The sequence below is a fragment of the Kryptolebias marmoratus genome, linkage group LG9 (assembly GCF_001649575.2).
Source record: "Kryptolebias marmoratus isolate JLee-2015 linkage group LG9, ASM164957v2, whole genome shotgun sequence".
NCBI lineage: Eukaryota > Metazoa > Chordata > Actinopteri > Cyprinodontiformes > Rivulidae > Kryptolebias > Kryptolebias marmoratus.
The window spans coordinates 19771585-19782604 of record NC_051438.1 but is presented as its reverse complement, the minus strand read 5'-3'; positions in this window follow the sequence as shown (position 1 = coordinate 19782604).

The window sequence follows — 11020 nt, the reverse complement described above, 5'->3', positions numbered from 1 at the left end:
TTCAGTAAAATATGTTGTAATAAATATATATACTTTAAGTTTTGTTTATGGCAGGAGTGTCAAACTCCAGGCCTCGAGGGCGAATGTCCTGGACATTTTAGGTTTTTCGGCTCCACACCTGATTTAAACGGTTTAATCACCTCCTCATCGAATCATCACGTCCTCCAGCAGCACGTCCACAGGTCAGTCATTTAAATCAGGTGTTTTAAAGCAGGAACACGTCTAAAACATGCAGGAGATCGACCCCCGAGGAACGGAGTTTGACACGTGTGGTTTAAGGTAAACAAGCTTTAAACAACATAAATGTTACACGTTTAATAAAAGCATTTATTAAAAAGGGAAACAGTGCAACTATAGAGCATTTTGCAGTATTTCATTACCAGAATTTTACTGTAAACCCTACATTGACATCTCTGTTTTACTGTCAACACCGTAGGTAAGTTGTTGGTGGGAATAAAACAAAGCAAAGTGAAACTGTGTCTTTGATTTATTCCCCCCGCCTTCTTCAGGACGTTTTTGAACAGTTAGGGTTCAGTAAAACATGTTTACTGCAGCTCGGTTTTAAGCTGGATCTGAGTAAAATAATAACACAGCAGTCTCGAAATATTCAGATTTAAATGAAAGCTCTATATACTCTCCGGCTGCTTGTGATTTCATTTTCCTTGTTTTCAAGATATTTAATCTTGTTTCAGAATCGTAATGTATTGAGGAGAACCCTGACTTATTTTTTTGTGTATGTAAACTCCTTTTTCTTTGCCTCGGGCACAGAAACCGTGCAGACGACTCCTGATGTTCACGTTCAGGTAAATCACACGTTCCAGAGCTGAGCTTTCAGAAAAAGAAAAACGCCAAAGCGAAGTGTTATTCCAGCTGTGTCTTGTTAGGTAAAAAAGCACCAAACAACAAAATAAATGACAATTTAGGCCATTTTAAGCACAGTAATTATTTGCACCTAATCAGACATAAATGCTGCTTGCAGGTGGCTCACATCAGAGATAAATTCAAATTAGCAGAATAAATACTGTAGTTGAAGTTTTTACCAGGCACTGTGAGAAAAATAACCAGGCAGCAGAGTTTATTAATATTACTCTTTATTTATGATGCTGTTTTAGTCCGTCTGTTTATTCCTCTGCTGGTCGTCTGGTTGGTTCTGATCAAACAGTCTTTATCAGTTTTACTAGTTTGTCATCAGGTTGTAGGAATTCAGTTTCAATGCTAAACTTGTAAAGCAGAGGAAATAAATCTTATGTGAGGCGTTACCCCCAGAACGCGGAGGACTTGTTTTTTCTCGTCTGTCTGTTCGTATGCAGCTGTTGATCAGTGACTTATTGCCTCCTTCACTCGCTCTGTTTAAACAAGGAGTTTTAAGTACCAACATTCATCTTTATCTTTAAAGGAAATGCATTGAAGAGCTGCCACGCTTCTCACTTTGTGGGAATGTAATTAAACGTTGGTTCACCAGAACAAGGGTTCTTTTGAAGATCCGAAGTTCATTCATCCACATAGGAACCAAGTTTAGGTTGAATGAGTTTAGCTTTTCCTCTGACTGTATTTATAATGGAGAGAACAGCCTCAGTCCGTCCGTCCGTCCATCCATCCATCCATCCATTATTATTATTTCTACAGTCCTTCATAGTTGATTATAGACTGACAGTCATTCTGTAACTTTCAGAAATAATTTATCTAACTTTATTGATATTTTTGAGCTTGTCTGCTTATTGTTAATTTTTGTTCAGACAAAAAAACAAAATGAATAAAAACAGTCTGCACAAGACAAAGGAAATGACTGAAAGCTCAGTTCGAGCCAAGAATTTCATTATTTTGTGTTTTTAGTGAATACATGTGAACTTTTCTTTTTTCTTTTTTTTTACCAGAGCTGTTTGTCAGAAACAAAATCCATATACAATAAAACCTCATCATTAAACATGGCTGTGGGAGGATGCTGGTTTATAGATGCTGCTTGAAAACTTTATGGTCATTAAAGAACCAGAACATTCAAACTGTTCAGATGAGAAAGTCAGAAAGGCAGTTCAGAAAACTGAGCCTTAGAAAAAATTTAAAAATTACTTGTTTTATTCTAATTTAAATCCCAGCTTTGATCAGACGGAGAGGTGTTTTTTTAATGTGAAGATGGCTGATAGAACAAAGCTTATTAGAAATATTGATAAACTGAAACAAATTTGTTGGAACGACTGGTTCTAAATTTCTCTCTGTTCAGTTTTTTAAACTTTTAGAAGGCTGAAGGAAAATCAGCAGCTTTTTTCTGCTTTGGGAGGATATTTTTTAATAAACAGAAAACTGAATGCAGTATTTTCAGCATATAAAGGATCATTCAGTGTTTACTGATAACAGGAAGTACAACGTTTGAGCACTATTAAGATGATATTTTCTGTAACATAAACCACTTTTATGAGTGCAGGGAAAAAACTGGTACTTCCTGCAGCTAAATCAGGAAGCAACAACAGGTACTTGAATGCAGACAGTTATTTAATTCCCATAGAAGATGATTGTTGGATCTCGCCGCCATATGCCAGGTTGCATTAAAACAGGAGCGTACTATACAGTTATTTCTCCGGAGTCTGGAGATAAATGTCAGACTTCTGATGTTTCCAGTGTGGAAATGTATATAAATCTTGGTTCACAACAGCCGCTCTGGGTTGCTTTTTCCCCAGCTATAAAACTCAGATTGAAAAACTACTTTATAGAGCAGAACAGACTTTGTGTTGGAGAAGAAACAAACTTAAAAAAAAACAAAAAAAAAACAGTCGACAAAGTAACAACACAACTCTTAACTGAGCTGATGACAGACTAATTACGGCTGGTTGGAACGGCTGCTCCTGTTTCAGGAGTGAAACCTCTTGATACCAGATATTAACTGGGCTCTGAACCCTGGCTGTGGTGCAGTGTCCAAACCCCTGTGTGTGTGTGTGTGTGTGTGTGTGCATCCAGTGAAACATTTTAAGCCTTTAAAGGTGTTTCTCTCGTAAGAAAATTGAGAGTCGGCAGCAGCGGCCGGCACTCAGGGAGGATGAGTATCTGGCAGTTAGGTGAGACGGGCGATGTGGCGATGTGTATGGATGAGGCCATGATGGAGGGGAGCGAGAGACGAGGGAGGAGAGCGATGTTTACGGGCGGGGCAAGGGGGGGAGGAGGGGGTGGCGAGGCCAGTAAACTGCTTGTGAAATGAAAATGGCTCTTTAGCAGAATCCAGGACACTTGGGCGCTGTGCTGGATCAATGTCTCTGATTTACTGTCTGAAAGCCTGTCAGAGGGAAAGTGAGGTTGGGGGGGGTGCCGGGTGGAGAGAAGTTAAAGCTTCGAGGTAGAAGAGTCCTTTAATGGAAGGAGAAAGCAAGAGAGACGGGGAGAGGTACGAAGGGAGAGGGGAAATTGTCCATCAGAGTGACAGTGCAAGGAGGCAAAATCAGAGGGATTGCTACTCAAGTCCTCACGGCCAAGATACAAAATCAATCAGTCAAGACGGTGGGGAAGGGCAATCTTGTTTTGTGCAGGGAATTGGTGCGGCCATTTGGGGTAAAATCAATAAGGGACACATGGTGCTTCTTAAATCCTTACTATCCCACAGAGGCCAGATTATTGACAAACAGGGGAGTGGACGTAGGCACTACACAAATCCTAAACTTGACCTGTCTGGAAGGAATCTATATTCTGTTGGAGGCGGGAGAGTCGGGTAAAGATGGCGTGCACTCAGCTAGTGAGGTCACTACCTGACTTTTCTTTTGCTTTTGTTTTTAGCATGCTAGTCCTTGTTATTTACAAGAAAACACTGAAGTTTAGGAAAGATTAAAGAACTCTTACAGCCCTTTTCTGTGGGCTCCGCTCGGGTCGACCCGGCGCAGGTTTAGAGTCTTTCCATTGCGTGGTCCCGCCCTCTTTCAGCTCGCTTCTTAGACCCTCGTCAGCTGAGGTTCCGAGGGAGCCGAGCAGAGTCCAGCTGAAGAGCTGACATCAGCAGACTGCAGCTCAGTGATTGGTCAGAGGGCGACGTCAGTCAGGTGAGCGTCTCCTTCACAAGAAACTCCACAACCTCAGCATTCATTTGATTTAAAAGCATTTATATATATATGCACACATTATATGTCAACATGTAAATACATTTTTGTGCTTGTTGGCTAACAACAGACTTTATCCATCCATTCTTTTTTTTTTACCCACTTCTCCTTTCCGGGTCATGGGGAGCTGGTGTCTATCTCCAGTCATCGCTGTGCCAGAGGCGGGGGACACCCTGGACAGGTCTCAAGTCCATCACAGGGACGACAGAACTCAGAGGGACCAAATGGACTCTAATGCCCGGCTCTGACCAGCAGAAGGAAGGTGGCCTCGACTCGACCCGACCACAGCATTTCTGGTAAACCTGCTAGAGAATGATGAGTGTTTAGTGACTTTATTTCACTTGTTTATCCAATGGTGGTAAGTTTCAGGCGCTCTGAAGGCCCGCCCACATCGAGGCAGCAAATTACAGAGACCGTGTAGAGCCGAGTCGTGTAAAACTGGATCGGGTCGAAGCGAGTCGTGCTGACACTGGAGCAGAGATGCCTTTAAGAGCAGCGTGACACGTTTTAGAGAAAGAGTAGAAACAGGAGTTCAGGTCTTCAAATGTGGGCTTCTGTGGAGAGGTTATAAACAGTTAATATCTTACCTGTTGTGGATGGCTCTTTGAACTACCTCAGTTTGTAAAAATGAAGTTCAGCTTTGACAGGACTGACGAGCTAACAGCTAGTCTGAACAGAGCCAAGCCCAGAGGCATTTTGAATTTATTTGCATAAAATTATGTATATGATTATTTGCTGGTGCGATTAGCAGCAGCTAGCTGTAGCACTTCCAGCAGAGTATCAGAATATTTCTGCCTGGATAACACGGGTGGAAAGATTTCTAAAGAATTTGATCCCTTTTTTAAGTTTCACAAAGCAGTATTTCTCAGATAAATGGAGGCGTTCCGATCACGGCTTGGTTCCTCGTCGCTTCAGTGATGGTGGGGTGGTTGCGTCAGCGAACAACACCTGGATTTAGTGTGTCTGAGTGTGTCTTTGTGTGAGAAGGGAGTGTATTCCTGCGAGGGTCTCTCCTCCCGCCTTGGTGACACAAAAACACACACAGTCGTGTTTTCACGACACCAACTTGGACTCATTTCCTGGAGATTTACTCAAACTTTAATCGTAACTTCTTTTTACTCTTTCCACTAAACCTCACCCCTCTTTAGAGCCTGTCTTCATCTTAAAATGTGAGGATTTACATTCTTTCTTTTCTTTTCTGTCCCTATGATGTAACCACATAAACAGAATAAGGTCCTTACAATCTGAGCAACACCTGCAGGCCCACACACACACACACACACACAGACAGGTGGAGCTCCAGGGAGCAGAATAACAGAAGGGACGTCTCGACAAGAGTGGTTTCCTGCACCCTCGGGACACCAGGAGTCTGCTGTGTGTGTGTGTGTAGGTGGGTGGGTGTGTTTTATTTTTATTTTGAGTGTTTAATGTATTAAAAGGGGCCGGGGTAATGAATTATAATCTTTAATGCAGAAACCGATCGATACCACCCAGAGAATAAATCAGCTTTTACTGAGAGCGTCAAAGCCCCTTAATACACTCGAGGAGAGAAAGGCAGTGCATGCTGGGGGGGTGAGGGGGAGGAGGGGGGGAGGTGGAGGAGAAAGGATACAGAACAGAGCAGACAGTTAGAGGAGGGCGAAATAAAGGCGAGGCGGACTACGAGGTAAAGAGGAAGGGATGACGGGGGGGGAAGGTGGAGATGAGCAGACTCACCTTTTGGGTTAACCTCATCGAGTAAAAGCTCCGTGGAAGCTCAGAGCTTCAGACAGTTTCACACGGGGGGAGAGGTCACGGGGTCCAGCTCCGAGATGCGAGTGATTTTTTTTTTTTCTTTTCTCCCACCTACAGCTGCGTTGTGTTCAGTACCCCTGGTTTCTGTTCCCAACAGCAAAGTAATATTGAGCTTCTTCACCTCACCATCGTTCAGAACCGCTTTGCTTCCGGTTTTACATTAAACGCCCCAAACCCGTCCAAGATTTATTGCTTCGTGCTAACGGGACCGTTCAGATCTCTTGAGGCGGGGTTCTGGGGAGAGGATACAGTGAGCACAGTATCTTACCTGCTGCAGATTGGACTGATGAGCTACAGCTAGTCTGAGCAAAGCTGCCATCTTAGATTTTTGTTTTATTAAGCTACCAGTTTCACACTATTATTGTTATTCCAGCAGAAATATGATGCTATTTCTCCAGGCTGTACTGGAACTGCTACAGATAGCTGCTGCTGTCATTTGCTCCTGCAAGTTATTATGTAATTCTATATAAATAACTGTGTGATGCAAGATTAATAGCAATGTAAAGGTTTTTATATTGGATTTGTTCCAAGATGGCAGCCGTCTGCTAGCCATTAGCTTGTCAGTCGGGTCAGAATTAAACTGTTTCTCCAAATAACAAATGCTACGTTACGAGCCTTCACATTACCCAGGTATTTACATGGTGTTTCACGGTTATTTTCAAGCACAAATAGCGACAGCATCAGTTAGCTGGGAGCTGTTCCTGGATTATCTTCTAGCAGAAATATAAGATTTGTGTCAAAATAACAGTTCAGCTTGAAACTGGCAGCAATATAAAGATCAAGAAGATAGCCTGTGTCACAACTAGAATTTAAGGTGTTTAAAAAGCCATCTACAACAGGTAAGACATTGGTTGTTCAATTACAACTATTTGAACTATCCTTTGAACCAAGTTTAAACTAAGTTTCAGTGCACTGTCTCCTAATCAGCTTAGACTGCAGGAAAAATTTAAAAATAAATAAAAATAAGACCTGATTTAGATTCTGCTGCAAAGATTCGTGTGAGCGGCTCCCAAACAGAAGCCTAATGCAGCTCCGAGCATTTAGGATGTCTGCCCCGCTCAGGCAGTAGACTAAGTGGTTTAAACGAAGCTTCGGGTCGCTGGAGACTCTTTAGTGAGACACAGTGATTAAAATTTGATGGTTCAGGCCAAGACTGGAGGTAAATGGACGGGGGGGGTGAGGAGGAACCACATGTTTGGGCCGGGAAGGTGGAGCGGGGCGACCTGGGGGTGAAAACAAAGAAGAAACTTTCACTATAAAAAAAAAAAAAACAACAACAAAAAGCAAACAGAAAAGTCTTGAGAGAATTAAAAGATCTTTAGAAATAAAAGGTAAACGCGCAGCGAACGGAGGTTTGAAGAAGTGATGTTTCCTGATGGTGTTGCTCTCCTCAGGTGTTCAATAATTAAGCAGCTCAGCCGACTCCTGAGATGATGTCAGCCAAGGCGACCATCTATCATTTATCACTTAAGGAATCAGAGCTGGAGATGGCACTTAATCACTCATTTTCTGCCAAACAGTTCCTTCTCACCGTTTCATTTCTTCAAGGCTACTTTTTTATTTATTTATTTTTGTCTGTTGCTTTTATCTTCTCCGAGGCCGAGCGTCTCTGCAAAACTTCTCTATTTTCCATCCGGAGATCGGCGCCGAATCAACAAGAGGTCAAGTGACGAGTGAGTCAGATTCCTCTTTTCTTCTCGTCTTCATCCTCTCATTCGAGTGCCTCTCCTTAAGACTTCCCTTGATAAGCCTTTGAGGTGTTTAAATGGAGAAAAAGAGCCAGCAGTCACTCGCGCACGGCTCCACTGTTGAGAATTTATGGCTTCACACTTCACTTTTTCCTCTGTGGGGGCTGTCTGTCTGTGTGCCTGAGGGCGTGTGATTGTTGCATTGCACTCATAATAAGCCTCTGAGTGACTGGCAGAACCAATATCTTGCTTTCGCTTTGCCCTGCGTTCAGTCAGGCGGCTCGGTGTGCAGCTCCCGTCATGCATCTCAATTCCACAAACACAATTTTCGGAGCCGAGAGAAGGAGCCTGTTTTTTTGATTAATGTCACCATGACAACTACATAATTCATGAATTGTGTTAGCGATCCATTTGTCATTTGCAAATCATAATTCAGGATGTGCTCGAGGAAGGGCTGGCTCGAGAGACAGGCTTCTTCGGACCGCTGTTACCCTCCGTGTTGTTCTGCAGCAGAAGATAAAAAAAAAAGGGGGGAAAGAAATCAGAAACGCTGACGTGTCCTCGTCCTTGTCTGAGAGGCAGAAGCTCCCTGTTTTGTAAGAGGGCACTTCCAGCTTCATAATGAACTCTCAGGTCTGCTCATTTGGAAAGCTAACACACACACACACACACACCTCTTCACCCCCATGTTGACAGAGGCCTGGCCTGTTCTGCACCAAAAACCCTCTGGTGCAACAGTGAGAAGAGATAAAGAGGACACTCATGGAAGCACTCGGGCAGCTCGCTTCCAGGCGGATCAATGACTGCGGCGCTCCGCCGGAATGGGACCGCCGGCCACTTTCAGCCAGATGGTGGGATTTCTCTGTGTTTATCCAGCTGCACATGAAGGAGATCTGGGTGTTTAAAGGGGGTTTATCATCGTTTTGCTTCCTGACTCCCAAAGTCAAGCTGGATTTCCAGAAGACTGCACGGCGCTTTCTTTTAGCTCGGGACTGACGCTCGTTAAAGGGGTCGTTCCAATCTTTTGGAGCGGCGTTGGGTGGGATAATTAATGTCTTTTCTGCTGTTTGAACGACTTCTGGTTGGACTAAATGGTTTAATTCTGACTTGACTGACCAGATGACTCCGACTCTGAGCAGTAGTGGATCACGGTCGTTTAAAAATAGTGGCAGCAGCAGGTAGCTGTAGCACTTCTGGTGTTTCCTGGAGCACATCTGTATCGTATCTCTGCCAGGATACTTGTGTAATGTTAAACTAATGTGGACGTAAAGGTTCAGATGATCCACTGTAGTCAGCCGAACTCATCAGTCAGTCAGAATTAAGAACTATTTGTCCAAACTGAGGTGGTTCTTTTAATTCTTATTTAACATTTTAAGAACACGTTGTGCGTTTTCTTGTCCAACAGAAACTGAGATCGTACTTTTAAGATCTCTCCAAGTCTAAGAGGCGATCAGAGGAAACGGCAGGGAGATGTTTTTTCCCGTAAAGGTCCGCAGCCGGAGAGCTTTAAAGGCTGAACTTTAAAAGCTCAAATAAAATTTGCATTGGAGGCCTTTTAGCTCCGCTCCTCCTCCCTCCGCCGCCGCACTCCCAACGTGTCGGAGACGTCGCGGCACATGAAGATCCCGGATCCTCTGCAGTTTTAATCTGTAATTAAAAGCCTGCAGAGCTGCTGAGGGATTTACTCAGCCGATGTGAGCAGGACAGAAAAAGTAAATCTAAAGGTTGCATAAAAATGCGACTAAACACGTGAATAAATAACGTTAATTAAAATGACCTGAAGGGACCGGGAGAGTGCTGTTGTGAGCAAACAATCTTTTTTATCAAATTAGTTGTTAATGGATGTAGATTTAGCACAGGAGCGCTTTGTTTTTGCTGCGGTTTAAAATTTCCTCCTGAGATAAAAGTGCAGCCATTGTTAACAGCAGGACATTAAGGAATAATTCACCTGTTGAAGCACGAAGGTTCATCTCTTCCAACATTAGATTGATTTGTTTACAAAAAGCCTTTGAGGATTTCTTTCCATAAGAGGAATCAGCACTGATTGCAGAGGATATATAATTTTTTGTGTGTTTTTAAAGTTTAACAAAACGTGAAACGAGTCAAGCAGCTCTGAGGTGCCTGAAAGTGAAACAGTGATGGTTAAAAAGTACAGTTTCTTTTCTTTACCTTGGGTTTTTCTTCGAGTTCCTGTGGTTATTTTCAGGAATAAAATTTTAAAAAAAAGGATGTGCTGTGCGTCCAGTCGAGGTTCAGCTGGACTGGGCCCAAAATGGCACCAGGACACTTGGGGCGTTAAAGCCTAAACATGCTGAGCCGTCTCACACCCTGAGTGTGCACAGAACGGTGGAAATTCTTTGCTCTCTGGTTTTGTATTTTGTATTTTCGTCAAACATGTTGGCGTAAAGAGAGAGAGAGAGAGAAAAGGCCCAAACCTGTGACTGATGGAAAACCTCCTGAGCTTTCAGTCGCTCACGTGTTGTTTCTGCAGCTTCTTATCTGACTTTAACCAGTGATTCGTCTCTCAGTGACGTCAGACCTGCAGACCCCTTCAGAAAGATTTCAAACCCTCTCGGCTGAGAACCCTGTCAGGGTTTTTAACATTTATTTATCCTCCTAAATAACCGCAGTGCTGCTCGGCTCCTCACCAAGGTTAAACCTTTTTCTTCTTCTGACAGAAAAATGCAAATGAGACGCATTTAGCCGCTTCCTGCTGCAGACGCTAATAATCGTAGAGTTGTTTTCCAAATAAGCACTGTTGGTTTGTAAGTCGTTAAACAGGTTAGCGCCACCTTTTTATTCTGATCTTTTATCTTCGTCCAGGTTCTCCTGGCTGAAGGAGGAGGAGGAGGAGGAAGGAGGAGGTGCTTTCAGAGCCTAAACTGTGGAACAGCTGACCTTTCACATTAGGACCTCTCCAACACTTGACATTTTCAATACCTGCTTGAAAAATTCAGTTTTATTCTTTTGGCATTTCCTCCAGACTAAGTCCTGACATTTGATTTTTCTCCTTTGTTTGTGTGGAACTGTTTCTTACTGTTTGGGGATTTTTATTTATTATTATTATTTTTTTAAGATTTACAGCCCTTTGCTCCACATTTGTTTTTAAATGTTAAACAGAGCAGCCTTGGCATTAACTGAAGGAAAACTGAGAGAAACATTTCATTCAAAACTGATGAACGTTTATATCGTTTGCATTGAAACGTGAGGATGGTTCTGAACCTTTGAGCAGAACAAACGTTCTTTACTGCTTGGATGAAACGTGAGATCAAACCAGCGAATTTCACATATAATTCATTCAGATTTGCCTTTTTAAAAGCGTTTGTTCACAAAAGAAAAGGCTTGTAACAAAACAAACCTAAGAGGTTAACCTTCAGCTCTCATTGCAAAATGAATCTTTTAGTTTCTTCCCGTTTCGAAACACTTAGAATATTTTAAGGGATTTTTTTTTTGTAGTCTTGAAAG